Source organism: Ursus arctos, unplaced genomic scaffold (assembly GCF_023065955.2).
Source record: "Ursus arctos isolate Adak ecotype North America unplaced genomic scaffold, UrsArc2.0 scaffold_8, whole genome shotgun sequence".
Classification (NCBI taxonomy): Eukaryota; Metazoa; Chordata; class Mammalia; order Carnivora; family Ursidae; genus Ursus; species Ursus arctos.
This window is the reverse complement of record NW_026623100.1, coordinates 70,875,915-70,896,337: the sequence shown is the minus strand read 5'-3', so window position 1 is coordinate 70,896,337 and position 20,423 is coordinate 70,875,915.

Here is a 20,423-nt window from a genome sequence, read left to right as displayed (position 1 = left end):
TGGTGTTCATCACGTAGCTAAGTGACTAGTGGCAGGACTGGGTCTGTGCCGGGACAAAGCCTCCCCTAGGTGTAAGAGGCTATTCTTACCTATAGGGAGAGGGGTGCCCTCACACCAAACACCAGACAGGAAGGAAGGAAGGAAGGAAGGAAGGAAGGAAGGAAGGAAGGAAGGAAGGAAGGAAGGAAGGAAGGAAGGAAGGCGGGCCAAGGAGAGGATCAGAGTGCTTCTGGCACATGCGGCTTTGGCCACAAGAATGTTAAGGTGTCTAGGAGGGAATTCTAGTATTAAAGTGGAATCTTCTCTTTGGGAGTCCATATAGGACTAGAAACTAAAAAATTCAGGCAGTGTCTGAAAAACTGCCAGCCTTTTAGGGTGAGAAGCTAGAGGCTGGAGCTCAGAAGCTATGAACTTGGAGAATATGTTGTGGTTAGCCATGGCTTCTTGAATTCTCTGTGCTGCTTTTCCCCATCCATCCCCTTTAGTAATCAGTTACTGTCTTTTGAAATGTCCGGTTTGCCTCAGCTGCTCCAAGGAAAATCAGGGTAAACTTAATCAAGGCTCATCCCATGACCAGAGTGCTAAGGAGGAACAGCTATGTTTATTACTATGAACATCTTGATGAAATACACAATTTTCTAGGATGATAAAAGTTACCAAAACCGACTTAAGAAGAGTAGCCTCTGGATACACCATTAAACACAAAATAAACTGGAAAAAAAATGTGAAGGAATTATCTCTACAAAAGGCTATGAGCTAAGACAGTTTCATGGATGAGTTCCTTCTGATTATTCTACAGCAGAGAAAAAGATGGAAAGCATCCCAATTCTTTTTACAAGACTAATGTAATCTAAGGAGAAACCTGGCCAAGCAAATATACAAATACATACATAACATTATATATGTAATACTGTATATGTGTATACACACACACACACACACACACACACACACACGTATATAAAGATCAATCTTACCTACGAATGTAGATGCTAAAATCTCAAAAAAAAACAATAAATCAAATCCAGGAGATATTAAAAGAATAACTCAATATGACTAATACTGTATTTATCCCTGGAATGTAATGATGATTTAGGATTTGGAATCCTACACGCGTCTACATCAATATATCACAGGAAAAAAAAAAAAAAGCCATAAGAAATTCTAAGGATAGGGGCGCCTGAGTAGTGCAGTCGTTAAGCATCTGCCTTCGGCTCAGGATGTGATCCCGGCATTCTGGGATCAAGCCCCGCATCAGGCTCCTCCGCTGGGAGCCTGCTTCTTCCTCTCCCACTCCCCCTGCTTGTGTTCCCTCTCTCGCTGGCTGTCTCTCTCTCTGTCAAATAAATAAAATCTTAAAAAAAAAAAAAAAAAAAAAGAAATTCTAAGGATATATTTTTTTATACATTTTGTGAATTAAAAAAGAAAAAAAAAAAAACCTTAGCAGTTGCAAGGCTGTAATCAACTTCCTACTCAAGAGGCTCATGTCCACTAAAATTAGAAACAAGGTAAGTATGACATCTGTCACTACCATGACTATACATTTTCTATTTCTAGCCAATAACATGAAACATAAATATTTCTTTTTAAATCCAGGAGATCAAATTACCATAATTGGCAGAAGATACTATATTCTACAAAAAAATAAATAAATCCCGGAGAAAAACTACCAAAACTAATAATAGTTTAGCAAGGTGAGCAATTAGAAGTTAAAAATACACAAATCAGGGGCTCCTGGGTGGCTCAGTTGGTTAAGCATCAGCCTTCGGCTCAGGTCATGATCCCAGCGTCCCGGGATCAAGCCCCACATTGGGCTCCTTGCTCAGGCGGGAGCCTGCTTCTCCTTCTCCCTCTGCCCCTCCCCTTGCTTGTGCTCTTTCTCTCTCTCTCACTCTCTCACTCGCTCTCTCCCAAATAAATAAATATTTAAAAAATAAAATAAAATAAAAATACACAAATCTATCAGTTACCTACATACCAGAAAGAGCTAGTGAATAATAATAATAAATACACTGGTGGAAAAAAAACTCCATTTAAATGAGCAGTGAAGTAATTATAATAAACCTAAAAATAATCTCAACGAGAAAACACGCAAGATCTATTAAAAACATTTTTAAAAACTTTACTGTGAGACATAAAAGCAGACTTGAAGAAATACCATGTTTCCGGGGGCAAACTAAATTTTTTCCAATTTTTTCCCAAATCCTTTTTTTAAAAGAAGCGTATGGGTGACAGGAGGGAAAAACCGAGGCCGGCACGACAGCTCTAACAGGCACTGCTCATCCTTGAGATGGCCGTCTTAGAGAGCGCTCGGCAGAACGGTCCCCAGCAACCACGTCCATGTGTGACCATGTCATGTCCCAGAGACGGGAAAAATGTGTAAGCTTTGGGAACATGACCAAACACAAAACATGATGATAATGCTTGAAATCAGCTTTAGAAATTGTGCAATTTAAGTTCTCTTTGTTCTGTGACTCCAAAAGTGTCTAAGGATTCATTCAGGTAAGGGAGCAAACGAAGAAGACTGCGAGGGCCATCTCATGGAGAAAGCGACCAACACAGTGACCTAGAGATACCTTCGTCACAACCCTTCCCAACCATGGAAAGCCTATGGGGTCGGTGGTGGCACAGAGCCACAATGATAAAAGGGAGCTACTGAGGGGAGATAGGATACATTAATTAATCTTTAGGGAATGTGGCTTGCATTAGAGGGGGAGAGGAAATTCTCCACTCAGTTTTATGTGGAAATAATTCCAGATGAATAAAGAGTTTATCTGGAATTAATGTAAAAAAATAAATACAAGAAGATATAGGGGAGAGAAAAAGAGAGAGGTCATAGAAAGCACTGGAACTCCAGAGAACAGGGATTTTTGCCTGCTTTGTTTACTGCTGTATTTCTAGTGTCTAGAGTAGCTCCTGCCACAAAGTAAGTGCTCAATAAATTTATTGAAAGGATGAATGAACGAATGAATGAATGAATGAATCTTTTCCTTTATCAATTTTCTGGTTATATCTTTGTCACACTTTCTACTAGGTTTTTTTTTTCCTTATAACTTTTTAAATCTCTTTTCACCTCTTTGCATATTGAAGATAATAACTGTACACATTATATTTACTGCAAATAATTTCCCAAATTTGTCTTTTGCCTTTTCATTTATTTGAAGTATTTATTTACAAAAAACACCACAACCTATTTATTTGAGGTCAGTCAATTCACTTTTATAACTTCTGATTATTATCTACAGAAAGTCGCTCCCAATTCCAAATTGCTAAGGCAGTCGAGACCACTGTCGGCAGGCTAGCCCAAGTTATCTCCATTGCAGGGCTGGTCCATCCTCTCCCAAGGGCTGCAGAGCTGCTCCAGAGGCATCTGATCCAGAGGGTTTCCCATCCCAACCAGACTCATCAAACCCCCAAAGCGCCCCTTCCAGCACACTCTTCTACATAACCGCATGGTGAGGTCATGTGTTTAGGACACCATTGTTCCGTCACCATGGAGATGATGAGATGTCAAAGCACTGGCAAGAAGCCTCCCATGCAGGATGAAGCCAAGGAAGAAGATGGAGAAAAGACAGGAAGGACCTGTGCGCTAGCCAGAGGACCTAAAACATCCCAAGAAGCCCATGAGGTCATCCTCATTCACACAGTTCCCCAGGTGTCAGATCTGTTGGAAAGCACATCACCTTCCAGGCCAGCCCAGCGTGTAGCTACAGTCCACAGGCAGCACCTAACCTCAGAAGATGACGTTCCTGCCCCTTTAACCTCTGGGGCGCCCAGCCTGACTCTGAGCTGGCTGATGGCCTCCTCTGGAATCCTCCACTTAGCGTTCCTGTTTTTCTCAGAATATAACTCCCTGTTCCCGATCACTTCACTACATCATCCTTACCCTCCCTGCCCCCTCCAGATTCAACTCTTAATCTACTCTCCCCGCTGCTTCCAAGACAACCTCTCTAAGGCAAAAATCTGCTTGCCTTACTCATCTTCTAAAATTAATTCAGTGATTAACCATTGTCCTAGGGGAAAAAAATCTAAATTCCTTAGGATGCTATTCAGACCTTTTCTAATCTGGCTCCTGCTTCTATCTCCAGCCAACCTCTTACCACACCCTTCTTCATACTCTGCCCCAACCACATTCTGCCTTGCATTTGCAAATGCTACTTTTTCCACCCAAGCAACTACCTGTTACTGATATTACCGGGCTAGGTAGAGTCCTACATATATTCTTGGATTTTAGATAGGAAATTAGGGGTCAGAGAGGTTAAATAATTTACCCATGGCCACAGAGCTTTTCAGTAGCAGAGCTGGGATTTAAAACCAGGTCCTTCCAACTCTAAAAGTCCTGGCCCTTTCACTGACTAGGGTGACCAACCATCCCAGTTTGCTCAGAACTGTCTCCATCTTGGCAACTGAAAATCCCATGTCCCAGGAACCCCCTCAGCCCCTGGCAAAACAGGATAGCTGATACACTGCCACCACCCCCACGCTGCTGCCTCTTCCTGGCCTGTTCATCTTTCCCATTAGAGTTCTTCCTCTGCCTCCTCCAGGAACCCTTCCAAGACCATCCTGCACGGGAGAAGTGTGTTTCCTCCCTCCTGCCACATTCCTGGGCCTGCCTCTATCCTGTCTACTTATATCCTGTCTACTCTGTCCTGTGTCTCTTGCTGGAGGATGAGTTTCTGACTATTGGAACCAAGGCCTCATCATCTCTGTGGCCCGAGGGCATGACGAGGAGTAGGCGCTCAATTAGTATTTGTGCCATGAATGAGCATATCTGACAAAGGCTCCTCTGTGGGTAATCAGGAGACCATGATACCTGAGACAGCAGTTTCTAGAAGTAACTCTGCAGTTAAAAACTTCCCAAGTGGTCCTGTCTAGAGTACAATGGTCAGCAAGTGTGATCCAAACATTTGCTGTACTTGGCACTCATGGCCCCTGTTAGGTCTATAGGTAAAACCCTCTCCGCTGGTTTAAGCCCTTTGGCACCCCCAATGCCCTCCTTACCAATCTCTGAGAATGTTAGGTTTGGAAGCCATTTATGAAGCTGTCCTGGGGCAGGAGGAGGGAGAGAGGGAGACATGCACAATTCACAACCTTCCAAATGGTTTCTGCTCTGCAGTCCCAGAAAGGAAGGTATCAGCACCCACGGAAGGGAACTGCTTCTCTACCCCACACTGACATATCTGCTCCCCCCCAGGCCCGCCCTGGGAAAAGACCCATTGTCCACAGAGGAGGAGAATGAAGACGATAGCTTCACTCTAGCCTGGATGCTCCGGCCCTGCTGAGCAGACAGACATGAAAATTAGGAAGAAAAGAAGAAGAAAAGCTGTATTGTTGGTATAAGAAAGACTTCAGGGGCACCTGGGTGGCTCAGTCAGTTAAGCATCTGATTCTTGATTTTGGCTGAGGTCATGATCCTAGAGTCGGGAGATGGAGCCCTACATCAGGCTCCAGGCTTAGCACTGAGTCTGCTTGAGATTCTCTCTCTTCCTCTCCCTCTGCTCCTCCCTCCATTCACACGTTCTCTCTTTCTCTCAAATAAATAAATCAATTAAATATTAAAAAAGAAAGAAAAGAAAAGAAAAGAAAAAAGAAAGAGTGAGTTTCAATTCAGGTTGGTTCTGATTTATCCAAACATGTCCCACTACTCTTGAGGTGCACCTTCTGGAATCAAAACCACAGGACACAGGTCAAAACATCACCATCACTGCCCACTGGCCACACATGAGATCTCTCTCTGCGCAGGAGGCGCTGATATTCAATCCCACCCCTGCCTTCTCCTGCCTGCCTCTGCCCTCAAGGAAAGCACTCCTGTGCTGGGACACTCTGGGTGGGCTTGGGGAAGCAATGGTGAACAATAATTTTAGCTCTTGGGAGAAATACCAAAGAGCAGGTCAGAGATGAGAACTCGAAACAAACTAATGGAAGAAGAAACCGGTGACCCTAACTCAGGAGTGAGGCCCACAGCTCAGTGGGCCCACCACATATTTGTATAGATGATAATCTAGAGGATACAACTTAACTTTCAACATGCACAGCAATGAAGAGCCACAAATTTATTAACTCATATTGAGCTAACCCAAGTTTGGGGTAGGAAGGCTCTTGATTATTAGTCCCATCATGTAGCTGGCGAATTTAAGGTGCAGAAAGGTTAAGCAAAGTATCAGGTCCACAGCTGGTAAGAAACAGAGCTCATATTTAAACCCAAGTCTGTTTACTCCAGATTTTATTACAGCAAGCCCTCCTGTCGCTCTTCCTATGGTCTAGGATTGTCCTCAGAGTCTCTCATTCATGCTAATGAGCCTGGGCTCTCCTCTCTGCTCACCTGCATCCCCTTTAGCTCCTGACCTCTGGTTCCTTCCCACACTGCCAAGCATCCCAAGAGGCACCTCTGTGAGAAGTGAGCATTACCTAATTCACAGCAGAGCCTCCCCAGGGAACCAAGGTGAGGTCAGGGAGACTTCAAATGTCCTAACTGAGCTTCTGCAGTTCATTTCACCCACTTGAACAGGTATTCTGCAAACCTACTGTGTGCCAGGCCTGAAGCCGGGGACCATGGAGGCAGATCTCAAGGCCCAGACCTCACCCTAATCCCCTAGACCTTGGCCAGTTCGTGCCTATGTGCCATCTGAATCCCAGCCATCCAGTGAATTTAGCGGAATTTCCCAGGAGGGAAATGTGGGAAAGTTCGGGCTGCTGGGAGAGCCAGGGGGCGAGGCGGGGGGGGGGGGGAGATTCTGAGGTCAAACACAAGATAGGGTCAAAGGAGTAAACACAGTGCACTGGTTGGCAGAAAATTTAGGTACCCGCTGGCCAAGGAAGTGGTTTAGGCATTTGTGATCAGATTTCTTGTTCACACCACAAGACATAAACAACCATGCAGCAAGACAGACAGCCTCTCACCACATTTGGAAAAGCTACTTTACCCATTGGTTTTTAAAACTTTTTAGACGACATTATGACTTTCAGTTCCTTTAAGAGTTTAAAGCAGATGGGCCTATGGATGAGAAGTGGCCTCTCTTCTGTCAGGTTAGAGGAAAGAAACTTCTACAAGGACTCTTGACCACCAATGGGATCACACTCCCTTACTGCCACACTCTGCCAATCCTTCATCCCCCATAGAAAAGCTTCCCAAGCCTTATAAAGGACCCCAGGGGCCTCCCCTGTCTGGCAACATGGGGATGGGTAGGTAAGTTTGGCCGGTGCCAGAAAGCTGTCCTGGCTCATGTACCTGGAGCCTCCCTCCTGGGTGACTGGGAAGCTAGTTCCCCAGAAATGGAAGGAAGAGGCAACAGGAGCACAGGAGGGGCAGGGGCTGTTTCCAGGGCAGGGGGCACTCTCTGTCACCACAGGGGGAGGGGACGACAGGTGTCTGTGCAAATAGGGGCCTCCAATATGCTTACTGCCTTACTGCTGATCACTGCCTCCTGATGTGACTTCTGAAGCACGAGAGGCTCCATAAGATTCCACACCCTTCACCTGCCGCTGTGACGGAGAATCTCTACGGAAGGCTATGACTTCATGCACCAGCCAAGACGAGTACGGCATTTACACTTTTCATTAAGGATAGTGAGTGGCTTCTGAAAGCAGATTTTATTCACTAAAAAGAGGAACATTCCAGAACAATGGGTCCATCAGAGAGGACCAAAAGGGAATGTCAAAAAAAAAGTCGGGAGAGGGGCGCCTGGGTGGCACAGAGGTAAAGCGTCTGCCTTCGGCTCAGGGCGTGATCCCGGCGTTATGGGATCAAGCCCCACATCAGGCTCCTCCGCTATGAGCCTGCTTCTTCCTCTCCCACTCCCCCTGCTTGTGTTCCCTCTCTCACTGGCTGTCTCTATCTCTGTCAAATAAATAAATAAAATCTTTAAAAAAAAAAAAAAAGTTGGGAGAACCTGGAATGAATGAGTGGGCTGTGCAGTGTGATCCAGAAGTGGGAACACAGAGGGCTATACAACACGGACCCTCAAGGAGGGTCTCCGGGGTCACTGCTCTAAGAACAGTCTCTGGCATTTTGTAGGCAATGCATAGAGATCCACTGAAGCCTGGCTCTGAGAGAAGAGGGGATGGTAGAATTTTAAGGATTCCTTGAAAACCCTAATGCTTACCTCCACTGGCCCCTTACTTATACATGAAATGCCACCATTAGCAGTCCATTTCTCTGAGATGTAACAAGGCTGGACCCCAAACAGCCAACAATGCTACCCCAGGTTGGCACCCAGTGGCATTATTTTCTAACTCCCAGCCCCCAGAACCTCAGAATTAAGACAAAAACCACTGATAACACCATATGCATTAAATATCCCTATGCTGCTTTTCTTTAGCAAATGATCCCCTTTTGCTGCTTAAATGACTTAAAAATCTTCTACCAGAGTTTGCAAGAGGCAGTGACTGTGGTGGAAAGTGCACAGAGCAGATAGAGGCCTGGGGCCTGGACCGGCCGTGCCCCTCGAGCTACATGCCATCTAGTCTTGCCTCTCTACTAGGTCTGCTTGAGTCAAGCCACAGGCTGCAGGACTCAACCATGAGTTCAGGCTCTTCATTCTGCTGGACGTTTCTGAAAGGCTTGTCACAGTTGACTATTCACTTCTTGATATACCAGCTGGGGTGGGGGTTGAACTGTGCCCCTCCCATTCACGCTGAAGTCCTAACCCCCAGTCCTTCAGAATGTGACTGTATCTGGAAACAGGGTGGCTGCAAAGGTAATCGGTTAAGATGACGTCATAGTGGAGGCAATATGACTGGTGTCCTTACACAAGGGGGAAATACGGAGACAGGCATGCACACAGGGAGAACACCATGTGAAGATAAAGGCAGAGACTGAGGTGATGTTTCTACAAGCCAGGGAAGGCCAGAGATTGCCAGCAAACCACCAGCAGCTCAGGGAGATGCAAGGGGCGGACTCCCCCTACACCCTTCAGAAGGAAGCAACCGGACTTCTGGACTTCAGAACTGTTAGACAACGAAATTCTTGTCTTGTTTAACCCACCCAGCTTGTGGCACTTTGTGACGGCAGCCCTACCAGAGGGACACATAGCTCTTTCTCTCAATGGCCTCAACATCACGATCCCCTGGTTCCCCTCTTGCCTTACACACCCTCCTCAGGGTCCTTAGCTGGCTCCGCTCATGTCTGGCTAGTTTCTCCTTATAGGAGCACCCCGAGCTCAGCAAATCATCCCCTGATTTTCTCTCCCTATACTCTTCTTCGTGAATGATTCCGAATAATCCCTCAAGGCTTTAGAAATCTCCTACATGCCCATTTGAAATCTCCCTCTCCTAGACTTACAGCTCCAGCTACCTACTTGCATCTCGCCATGCCAAATGAGCATCTCAAACGTAAGTCCAAAACCCACCCCCAAGCAGCCGAGCCGCGCCAGGTCCCAGGGAGAGGAGCGAAACTCAGACCAAGTCTCAGGAAAATTGAAGCTGTGCCCTGGGAGAAAGTCACAGGCTCTCCTAGTGCATCGACTCAACAGGATTTGAGTCCCAGCAAGTGCCGGGTATTCAGGTACAAGGGAGAACAAGACAAATGCTATTCCAGTCTTCCTGGAGCCCTACTTCAGGCTTCCCCCAAAATATTTCCACCAGTCCATGAAAAAAAATTATACTGGATGACTGGCAGAAGATCTCTCAGAGTTACTAATATATAGGTCGAAATCCGCATATACAGCACCTCCTACTTTTATGTTGCAAAGCTAATTAACCAGGACTTGCCGGAAAGGGGCAGATAAGGCATTACCAATATGTATGGGAGGTCTTGGGGGCTGTGGGTCAAAGTGGGGAATAGAGGGTAGGTTTACTGAGCGGACTGTACCAAGCTAATTAGCATATCCATTGTTTGTACTTGCATAGACAGATTCTTCCAAACTGTATCAGTCTTAATCCAAAGTTCGATCAGAATTCAAACTTTGCACAATGGCTTAATGTGCTATTTTCTTAAATGTGTAAACAAGCCAGCGATCTTCAAAACAAAGAAAATCAGCATTTTCAAGTGTGCACGTTTGCAAAGTATAACACTTTCAATTCTTTTCACGGCATAAAAGCAGCACTGCCTCCTTGATCTCCTTCCTCCCATGCTTAAGAAGCAGCCCTCAGACCCACAACTAGCGGCACGAAGATCATCTCTCATCTACAGCTTTTCAGAAGCGTGCTCGGCTGTCCTTTGGATGAGCCACCCTCCCATCAGTCCCAGTGAATTTTACTCTGAGATCTTGTGGTATCTCAGACCCTCCTCTTGCCATCCCAGGGCTGCCATCATGAGAGCCCAGGCTTGGCCTTTTGTCCCTGCCACTTGGCATGACATCACCAGAACAGCATGTCATCCCAGCACTAAGGGTCACCCAGAGCACTGAGAGTCCCTGGAACACAGGCCACATGTGACCCAGGTTGCTGAAGGGGTAATTATGAGCAGGCGGTCAAACCTGATGTAACTGACAAAGGGCCGTCCAGAAGCCCAGGGCCTTGGCTGGGAATACCCCACGTGGACTCCAGGTCATCAGTGACAGGCTCGTATCTGCTCACTGAATTAGGGTACAAGCAGTGGCAAGGAGAGAGACCTGTCCAGGAGACCAGCCACCGCAAGTGTCCACTCCCAGCAAGGGCCTGCAGCAGCTTCTCTGACAACAGGCAAACCCCTGGCTTCTGGGCTGGGCCCACAGTGTTGAGTTTCTCCCTCCTTGCCCTCCGGGGTGACCTCTCCAGTTTCTACCCTGTTCCAGGGGACCAGCCCAAGGGACCAATGCTGAAGAGCTTCTCCAGCCCCATCCCCTCTGTGCCGTGTTGTCTACTGTAACTCATGGGCTTATATGCCGCACTTGAGTCCTGCTCTCCGACTGGAAGCCTCTTCCAGGTTGCAGTGCTCCTCCATAAGAGAGCCCACCTTGACTTCTCCATGAGGCCACTGCTCACAACAAGGGGCAGGAAACATTTCACCCAGAAAATGCAGAGGGCCCTCCGGTTTGGGGTCCACTTGGGGCTCCGCTTGAAACCAGTTGGAAGGGAAATCTTGGCACCTGAGTATCAGACATACTTGAGATCAGGGCCACATGGATGAAATTACCCTTGAAATGTGAGCAAGATCGCAGTCCGGGACAGGAGGGAGGGCACAAGCATCTGGGGGTGGGAAAGCCTGGGCCGTGTGGCACTGGGCATAGCTGTGGGAGAGTACCTGTGGTGATAAAGCTCCCAGCTTTGCCAGATTTGGAGAGTTAGCTCTGGGCTCTGGACCAGAGAGGCAGAGGCGTGATTAGCAGAAGGGGTAGTACTTGAGACGAGATCAGAGCATCTCAAGGTCCCTGCTGCCCAGGCCATAGCCTCTCTACAAAGCTCTGCCCACAGGTCAGCTTATAAGGAATTTGAAACATGACATAACTTTCCAGTTACCTCCAAAAGATGTTTTTCCAGGCAGGGCCCATGTCCAAGCTAAGCCCTTCACTACTACTGACTCTGGGATTGATTGCAGGAGTTTAATCTCTGTGCAAAGGAAGAGAGAGAGAGGACATCTCCCAAATGGGAAGAAGGAGATCTGCCATGGGTCTGGGCCTGATCATGATAATCCAGGCAGGCCAAATAGAAGAACATGAGTCCTGGGGCGCCTGGGTGGCACAGCGGTTAAGCGTCTGCCTTCGGCTCAGGGCGTGATCCCGGTGTTCTGGGATCGAGCCCCACATCAGGCTCCTCCGCTATGAGCCTGCTTCTTCCTCTTCCACTCCCCCTGCCTGTGTTCCCTCTCTCACTGGCTGTCTCTATCTCTGTCTAATAAATAAATAAAAAATCTTTAGAAGAACATGAGTCCAGGTGCCTGGCACAGAACCCTTAGCCAGAAGGTAGACAGAAAGAGGGGCGGGGTGGGGGGAGGGCAGCTGTAGGCAATCCCGAGGACGGAGCTGGGTCCTCAGCCAGAAGACAGCCAGCAAGCTGCCCGTCCTCTGGGACTCAGCCCCATGCTTTCCCCACTTGCATCTGCCCATTTCACCCACAGTCCTGTGTCTGCCCCACCAGACTGCCTGATTCAGTGTGTGTGTCCCTGGGAGACCAGCCGGGAAGCAGAGGTGGTATTCAGTATGAGGGTGTCGGGTGAATAAATAAATGAAACTGAGAACCACTAGCCACATCTCAGAGCTGAGGCCTGAAGCATTTCAAACCAGGGTCCAGGTTCTTAGAGGCCTGCCCCTCCCCACCCTGGCTAGTGATTCCCTCCAGCCTCCATCTCTCTGGCAGAGCTCGATGGCTGCAGGGAGCTCAGAGGATGATGTCAGCCTCTGCTGGCCAGACAGGTAGACCTGGGCACCGACCTCCTGACAAGAAGGTAGCCCACTGAACACTTCCTTCTCTGCTTTCTTCCTCAGTGACCTCATCTTCCCTTGTAGCTTTAAACACTATCTCTGAGAGCTGATCACTTGCAAATATCTATCCCCTGCCTGGTTCTCTTTGCTGAAATCCAGACCTAAATACCCAGCTGTCGACTCAGGCATCTAAAAGCCTAATAGGCATCTCAAACTTTACATGGCCCTAGCCAACTTCCTGCCTACCCAGCTACACTTGTGCTCCCAAAGTCTTCCCCCTCTCAGGAAACAGCAATGCCATCCTTCTAGTTGCCAAGCTGTGAGGGTGACATTTATGTGTCAACTTGGCTGGGCCACAGTGCCCAGACATATGGTCAAATTCTGTTCTGGATGTTCCAGGAGGGTGTGTTTTAGATGAGATTAACATTTAAATCAGTGGACTCTAAATACAGCAGATAGCCCTCTATAATGTGGGTGGGCCTCATCCAATCAGTTGAAGGCCTGACCAGAAAAAAGACTGACCTGCCCCAAGCAAGAGGGAGACAATTCTTTCCCATCTTATTGGCTCTGTTTCTCAGTAGAGCCCTGATTGATACACAAGCCAAAAGTCCTGGAGTCATCCTTGACTCCTCTCTCCCAGCCCAATAACAGATGATAACCAGCTCAACCTCCAAACTGTGTCCAGATTGACAGCTTCCCACCACTGGCACTGCTAAGCATTGTAGAATGGGCCTCCATCATCTCCTGACTGCGTCACCACAACTGCTCCTGTCAAAGGGATCCTTTAAAAACCCAGGTCCAATCATGTCATCCCTCTGCTCAGAAGCTTCCATTGAATGCATTCTAAGCTAATGTCCTTACATAACCCTAAACGATCTGTATCCCACCCTACTGCCCCCCATTATTACCTCTCTGAAGTCACCTCCCCACTCGTTCCCCTCTAGCTATATCTGCTTCTTTGCTATTCCTTGAAGACACCAGACATGTCCTGCCTTGAGGCCTGTGTACCTGCTTCTTTCCCTGGGATGTTCTTTCCTCAGAGATCCCCACTGCTCACTCACTCCTTCCCAAGATCCTTTGGATCCTGACTCAAACATCAACCTCGTGGTGAAGCTGTCTCTGACCATCCTACCTAAAATTGAACCCTACCCACATACCTAATACTCCCCAGTTGCCACGTTGTTTTATTTCTCATCATAGCACACATCAATATTTAACAGACTGTACACACTGCTTGTGTATTATTAGGATATGTTATAATATACGATTACAGGATTATTCCCTCAGCTAAAACCTGCGACCTGTGGAGGACGGGAAGCTTTGTCTCTGTTGCTTCCAGCTCCGTTCCCAGGGCCTAAACGTGCTGCTTCTGCTCGTCACACCAGCATTTCAGTTTCTGAACTTGTGTGGGCCACATTCATCTCCTCTCAAGCCCTGGAACAGAGGCAAGCTCTAGGGCCGGACAGAACCTTCCCTTCTGACTTGTGCTTGGCTCAGCACCTAATCAAAGTTCCGAGTGTCTCACACGCTAGTAATTAACATCTTGGGAAAACACCCATCACCAGACCTCCTTCCTAATCTCTGGAACATTCTAAACACTCAATTGGCATTGCTGAACACAGATGGGTTTTGATGGAGGTTGTAAAAAGGAAGGAAGACAATACGTGCTCTTCGCAGCCTTCCCCTAGCAGGCCCTGCACGAGCAGCCTGGCCCTCCAAACCCCAGTTCCTTGGGGGACCGGGTCTTCCCTCACATGTATTCTATGTGGGAAAAAGAAAACTTTTTCTGAAGCTCGGGGGGAGTTTATTTTTAAGTCTACTTTTATTCTCTGAGGTAGGAGACACAGAGGTACCCCGAGACTGAGAAAAACAACCAGGACCTGAGAGAAACCCTATAGACAGAATTTTAATCAATGTGAAACCAAAGTCCAAATTGTGCCATTTTATTCTGTGCTTACTATTGATTTTTTTCCTGTCTCCTCTGTTGCCATGATAACCTGTCAACAAACAAGTGATGGAGAGGGACAAGTGATGGGGATGGACTCAGGGGCCAAGACTTGGCCCTCAGGCCAAGGAGAGCCGATCCTGCCGCCCAACCAGCTTCTCCGTGACACCCGTCTGTGCTCTGTGGGCCAAATGAGTCATGAACATAGACACCAGCTTTCTGCCTGGACCCTGGACCCCCTCAGCTACAGTGGGGCAGCTGTCACTGGGGAGAGGAAGCTATAAACACAGGTACCAAAACCTGGACCTCAGCTAACTCTCTCTCATGCCCCCCATCTTCTTTCTGAACAAATCTGGGGCTTCAGCGTGCAGGCACCACTCCATCCTTGCTGGCAGGGTGATGTGGATGGGTCACCAATGGCTGAAGACATCAGCCTCCTAGTCCATATATCCTGCTCAAAGACTTACTGGGCTCCAGCCCCAGCACCTCCTGCTTTTCAATCCCCAGTCCTGTGCACTGACTCCTCTCTTTGACTGGCATAATCATGCTCTCAGATCTTCACTTCTCCTCAGTCTCATTTCCAATGGCCCATCCTCCAGAGGCCTCCCTGGCCTGTTCTAGAAGTTTCCACTCCATCTGACCACCCACTGGATTATCGTCTCTACTTATTATCTCCTATTTTCCTTGCTCCAATCATCACTATCTGAGATGATCTTGCTCATTTGTTTCCCTACATATTGTCTGTGCCCCTCCCACATTTCAATAAACTAAGACTCTTCTGCATAACTCAGTACAATATTCAGTACCAGGACCTAATTTTATTGAATGTGTGAATTAATGATTGCACAAAAGAGAATGAAAACCCCAGGAGCAGGACTCTGGCCTCCTAGAAGCACACAGAGCAGTGGGCAGTAAGGCATGAGATTAGACTCGATACTGTAGTTTCTGCAGTGGGGGGAGGACCCTTTGTACCCCACCCACAGCCTGAGCCTCCGGGCCCAAATCACATGTTTGCTCTGGGGCTACAGAGGGACACCCTAGATCTGTCATCCAGTCACCAGCCACGTGTGGCTAGAGAGCACTGGAATCATGGCTACTGTCACTAAGGAGCTGGAGTTCTCATTTTATTTCACTTTCATTAATACGAAATTAAAAACTGATACTGGATTCAGTGTTTGGAAAACTTTTAAGTATGTTTGGAACAATTTGGGTATGTGAATTTACTTTTTCAACACTCAATTTTATGAACTCTAAATATAGATCAAATATTGCCAAGGAAAATTTTGCATCTGAATTGAAATGTGCTCTAAGTGTAAAAGACGCACTGGATTTTGAAGACCAAATGCAAGAAAAGAATGTAAAATATCTTGTTAATGTTCTTGTGTGGGTTACATTTCGATATGATAATATTTTGGATATACTGGATTAAATAAAATGTTATTAAAATTAATTTCACCTGTTTCTTTTTACTTTTTAATGGGGCTACCAAAAAATTTTAAATCATATATGTAATCTGTATCACAAATGTGTATGTGGCTCCTGTTTTATTTCTACTGGATGGGCTGTTGTCCAATAGAACTGAACTTCTGACTTAAAGATAGGCCCAATTTAAGAGGTTTTTTTTTTTTTCTTTCAATATTTTATTTAAATTCTAGTAAGTTAACATCTAGTGTATTATTAGTTTCAGGGGTAGAACGTAGTGATTCATCACTTGTATATAACTGGCCCAGTTTGAGCAACACCATATAACCGTTAGAGGGAAGATCCCTTCATATATCGGTTTCATCCCTGGGATAGTGAGGAGAAGGCCAGGGACCCTACAGGCAGTGGCACGTCCTTGGCCCAAGAACCACTCCATGGACACAATCCATGAGAGCAAACTGACCAGAACAAAGCTCCAAGCCCCTCAGGGTCAGGTCAAGGGTCCCACTGACTCTCACAAGCAGACTATATCATTTCTTCTCCTCCGGAGAAATATTCTTTCCCGCTACAAAACGACAAGCTGTATTTTTTATTTAGTGAAAAGGAATTCTCAAATTAACCTAGCTGTATAAAAATGGGCTTCCTCCCATAGCCAGGAGGTCTATGGAGAAAGTCTGTCTCCCCAAAAGCACCATCTAAAGCCGGTGGAAAAGCATGCCAGCCTCTCTGAACTGAAGCTTCAACCCTAAGTGGGGGGACTCGGTGACAAGCCCTCCCAGGCAGCCAGGGATGGGACACATTCCTCCAGTGCTCAACCAGCTTAGGACCTATGGGACTGAGGGAAAGCAGCCACCAACCCATTAGGAATGTCTGATACTTACATTAGGTGACGAGAAAGCCAAATCACGATACAGACATACTAAAGCTCCCACTGACATGAATCTGCTATTGTATAACGAAGCTCTGAAAAAAATTAGCCTTGCAAGAGAAAATATAAAAACAAAACGAAACAAAACTGAAAGTGAAATTCTTACAGAAAAAAAAAAAAAGAACAGAAAGGAGGCTGGCGAGGCAAGAGGGGTCCAGAGTCTGGGAAACCTTTTATGGCATCTCTCGGACAATAAATTTTGCTGAGCAAAGGCCCCTGGTAAGCAAATCATAGCCCCTTGTTTTCAAGTTGTTGACATTTTAAAGGGAGTTAAGCTTCACACAGCAGGGAAAGAGTTAACAGACTTCAATGGGTCTATTATGAGTCTTTATGGAATGAATGAACTGCGTTCACCTCCAATTTGGACCTCACCACCTTTACTCCCCGCCCCCTACCCGCCACCAAAAAAAGGTAGGTAATGGCTGAATGAAAGATCCCCTTCATCCTGGGAAGCTTGTTTTCCAGGTGTCCCACCCACAGAGGCCTGGGGTATTCAATGGTGCAGTGACAGACCCTCCTGTGGAAAAGAGAGACCCCGAGAAAGACACCTGGCCTGAGTCAGGGCAAGGAGAGATCCCCCATCTCAGAAGGCTGCCCAGGAACCAATGTGGGGAATGAGCCCACTGTCACTGGGGACCCGCGGCAGTCTGAGCTTGCCATTGCTCTGTGCAAATTCATATCTGCAGTAAGCAGAATAATGGCTTCCCAAAGATGCCCGGGTCCTAATTCCTAGGACATGTTCCTACATTACATCGCATGGCAAAGGGGAATTGAGGCAGCAGAGAGGATTAATGCCAATCAACTGACGTTAAAATAGGGAGAGTAGCCTGGATTATCCAGGTGGGCCCAATGTGATCACGAAAGACCTTAAACATGGAAGAGGGGGGCAGGAAAGTCAGTGTCAGAGTGAGGCTGTGTGAGAAAGGCTTGTCCCGCTTTGCTGGCTTTGAAGAAGGAGAAAGGGGCCACGAGCCAAGGAATCTGGCAGCTTCCAGAAACTGGAAAAGGCAAGGAAACAGATCCTTCCCTAGAGCCTCCCAGAAGAACACAGCCCTGCCAACACCTGGACTTCAGCCCAGTGATACCCATTTTGGACTTCCACGCTCTAGAACTGTAAGATAACAAATTTACAAGGTTTCCGACCACCAAGTTTGTGGTAATTCATCACAGCAGCAATAGAAAACTTACAACATCTTTCCTTCCTAAGACATACCCAAATGCCCACCTTCCTCCCTGAGCAGATTGTGGAAGATGAGGAACAGTTTGTCTCCATGAAGCAAAACGTGTTCAGAGGCTTGGTTAAACATTAAATGGATTTCTTTTTGAGGATCTCTCTCCTCCCTCCCCCTGGAGTTCTGGTCTTAGAAGCCAGTAACACAGCCACAGTAGCCTGCGTGCCCCCTCCATTCGACCACTCAGCTTTATGCCCCCAACCGCTTCCTGTGTCTTTCATTTCAAGCTTTCCCCCTACCCGTGAAGCCCAGGGAGCGGTGGCATCATGGTCAAAGAGGAAACCTATAGCAGTTCTATTTTCTCTACTGCAGTGATGTAGACCAAGAGCCAGTCTCTTCAAATAGGCCCTTGAGAACATTCATTCCCCTCCTTGCTCTACAGATGAGGCTATAAGGCCCAGAAATGCCAGAAACTTCAAGGTCCCACAGCCAGTTAATGGCAAGACTAGGTTAAAACCCAGGGCCCCTGACTCCCAGGCCAAGGCTTCAGGCTCCCCTGTCTGTTTTTAAGCTTTCTGGAAACTTCTGAGCCCCACAGTGAGAGGAGCTGTTCACAAAGCAGATGTTTCCCTTGCCCTGCACATTTGGCTTCTCATCTCCTCCTTCGCCTGCTCACCTTTCCCCCAGAGCTCCCTCCACTAAGGGTCTGTCAAGCTCTCAGCCCCTCACCCCACAGTTCAGGGGCCTGACGCTGTCCTCACTTAAGCAGGCATCACAAAAGGCTTAGGACACACTAGCTCCTGGCAAGAAACTGCTGTTGTAACCGTGGCCTTCAGCTCCAGGTCAGGTACCCAGCCTCCCGTCTCCCACCTCACAACCAGGGTGCCACAGCTTGGTGCCCCATGCTGTGACCTCCCCCCTTCGGATTCCTGGTCAGTATTGTGCCAACCCTGCCTTGCTTCCCACTCCAGTGGAGCTCTGTCCATCTTCCATCACATCATCAAAGGCCTCAGGAGGCCCCTGCCCTCCCCTGCAGATGGAAGATACCTGTCTACAGCCTGAACCAGGGGGCAAAGCTCATTCTTTTCCAAAAGTGAACCCACCTTAAGGCAAGTGGGGCAGTAATCCTTTCAAACCAGCCAAACTTGCCTCAGACAGGGCTGTTTCCTCCATCTCCATGCCTGTGGAGCGGGAGCCATCTCCCCGCCCACCTTCCCCCCTCCGGCCCCAATGCCTGGGCCCTCTGTGTCTAGCAACTGAGCATTTGACCTTGACTGTTGCCCAGTGTCCCTCAGAAAAGTATTCAAGCTATTTGCATTTGGCCTTCCCTTCGCCTTGCTCCCCACCAAGGCTGCTCCCCCTTCTTCTTAATTATGCAGTAACGAACAACTGTGCTAACCAAAATTGGGGCGGCTACTTGCCTCTAAAAGTCCATAATTAGCCCCACGGGAACAACAAATACTTGCAGAGCTCCCCCACCTCCCCTCGGCTGCCGCTGGAAGCAGGCCGCCTCTCCAAGCCCAGCATTTCGGGTCCAATCTGGAATGCATATGTTTCCCCTCAATCATTCACTCCATCAAACGTAGGGCAGGCCCAAGGGGGCGGGGTGGCCGCTAGACTTCTCTGAGTCTCCGCATGCGCGTCCTCATTATAAAGGGATGTTGTGTTCGCAGGTAACCAACAGCCCCCTGCGCATCTGGGAACACTTTGAGTGATTGCTGGGGAGGGAAGAAATTTGGGTCATAACTAATGATCAACATCCCCTTTTAATCAAATGAAGCCGTCATAATGTGTCTATCCTCCAGGGGAACAAGGCCCTTTCACCTCCAGGAGGTCTGCAGTAGCATTAACCTCTTCGGGTAAAACTTGCTCAGGTAGGAGGGAAGAGGGGGAGCTGTCAGATACTGAGCACCTACTGTATACCAGCCCCTGCACTGAGCAGCCTCACGTGCACGCCTCACGCCGCCCTGGACCTGCATCAGATCAAGGTTCTTAGCCTTAGGGCTCGTCAAATCCCAGATTGCTGGGCCCTACACAGAGTTTAGAGTCAGTAAGTCTGGCATGGAGTCCGAGTATTTGCATAGCTGACAAGTTCCCACATGATACTGATCCTGCCAGCTTGGGGACCGCACCTTGAGAACCAATATTGGAGGACTAAAATACCACTATTTATTGTCTTTGATGTTCAATGCCACTGACAAATATCACATAATCGGATCCTCGTAAAACCTGATGCGTTGTTGTCCCCATTGTGCGGAAGGAGAAACTGAGCAAGCACTCTCCTAAAGCTCTGTGACCATACAGCTGGTGTGGAAGAGCTAGGATTTAGAACCCAGGTCCATCTGCTATCAGAGCCCTGGCCCTGCCACAGCAGCAAGGGAGATGCAGGCCAAGGGCTGAAGGGTTCAGAGAGGATGAGCACATCTCTCCCAGGGAATCAGGGAGACTGTGGTCACAGCACACCCTCACCGTGTACTCGGGACTTGGGGGCCTTTTGTCCATATTGATGCCTGGCCTGCTTTACTGTCCACACATGGGACACAGCACCCCTGAGGCCTGCAGGAAACACCCCTTAGTCTTCCTTCTGATGTCCCTGTCCAGAGACAGGCCTCACTCTCCCTGTCCTCTCCCACCCTCATTCTGCTATACCGGAGCACCCTCATCTTTCTAGCTCCTCC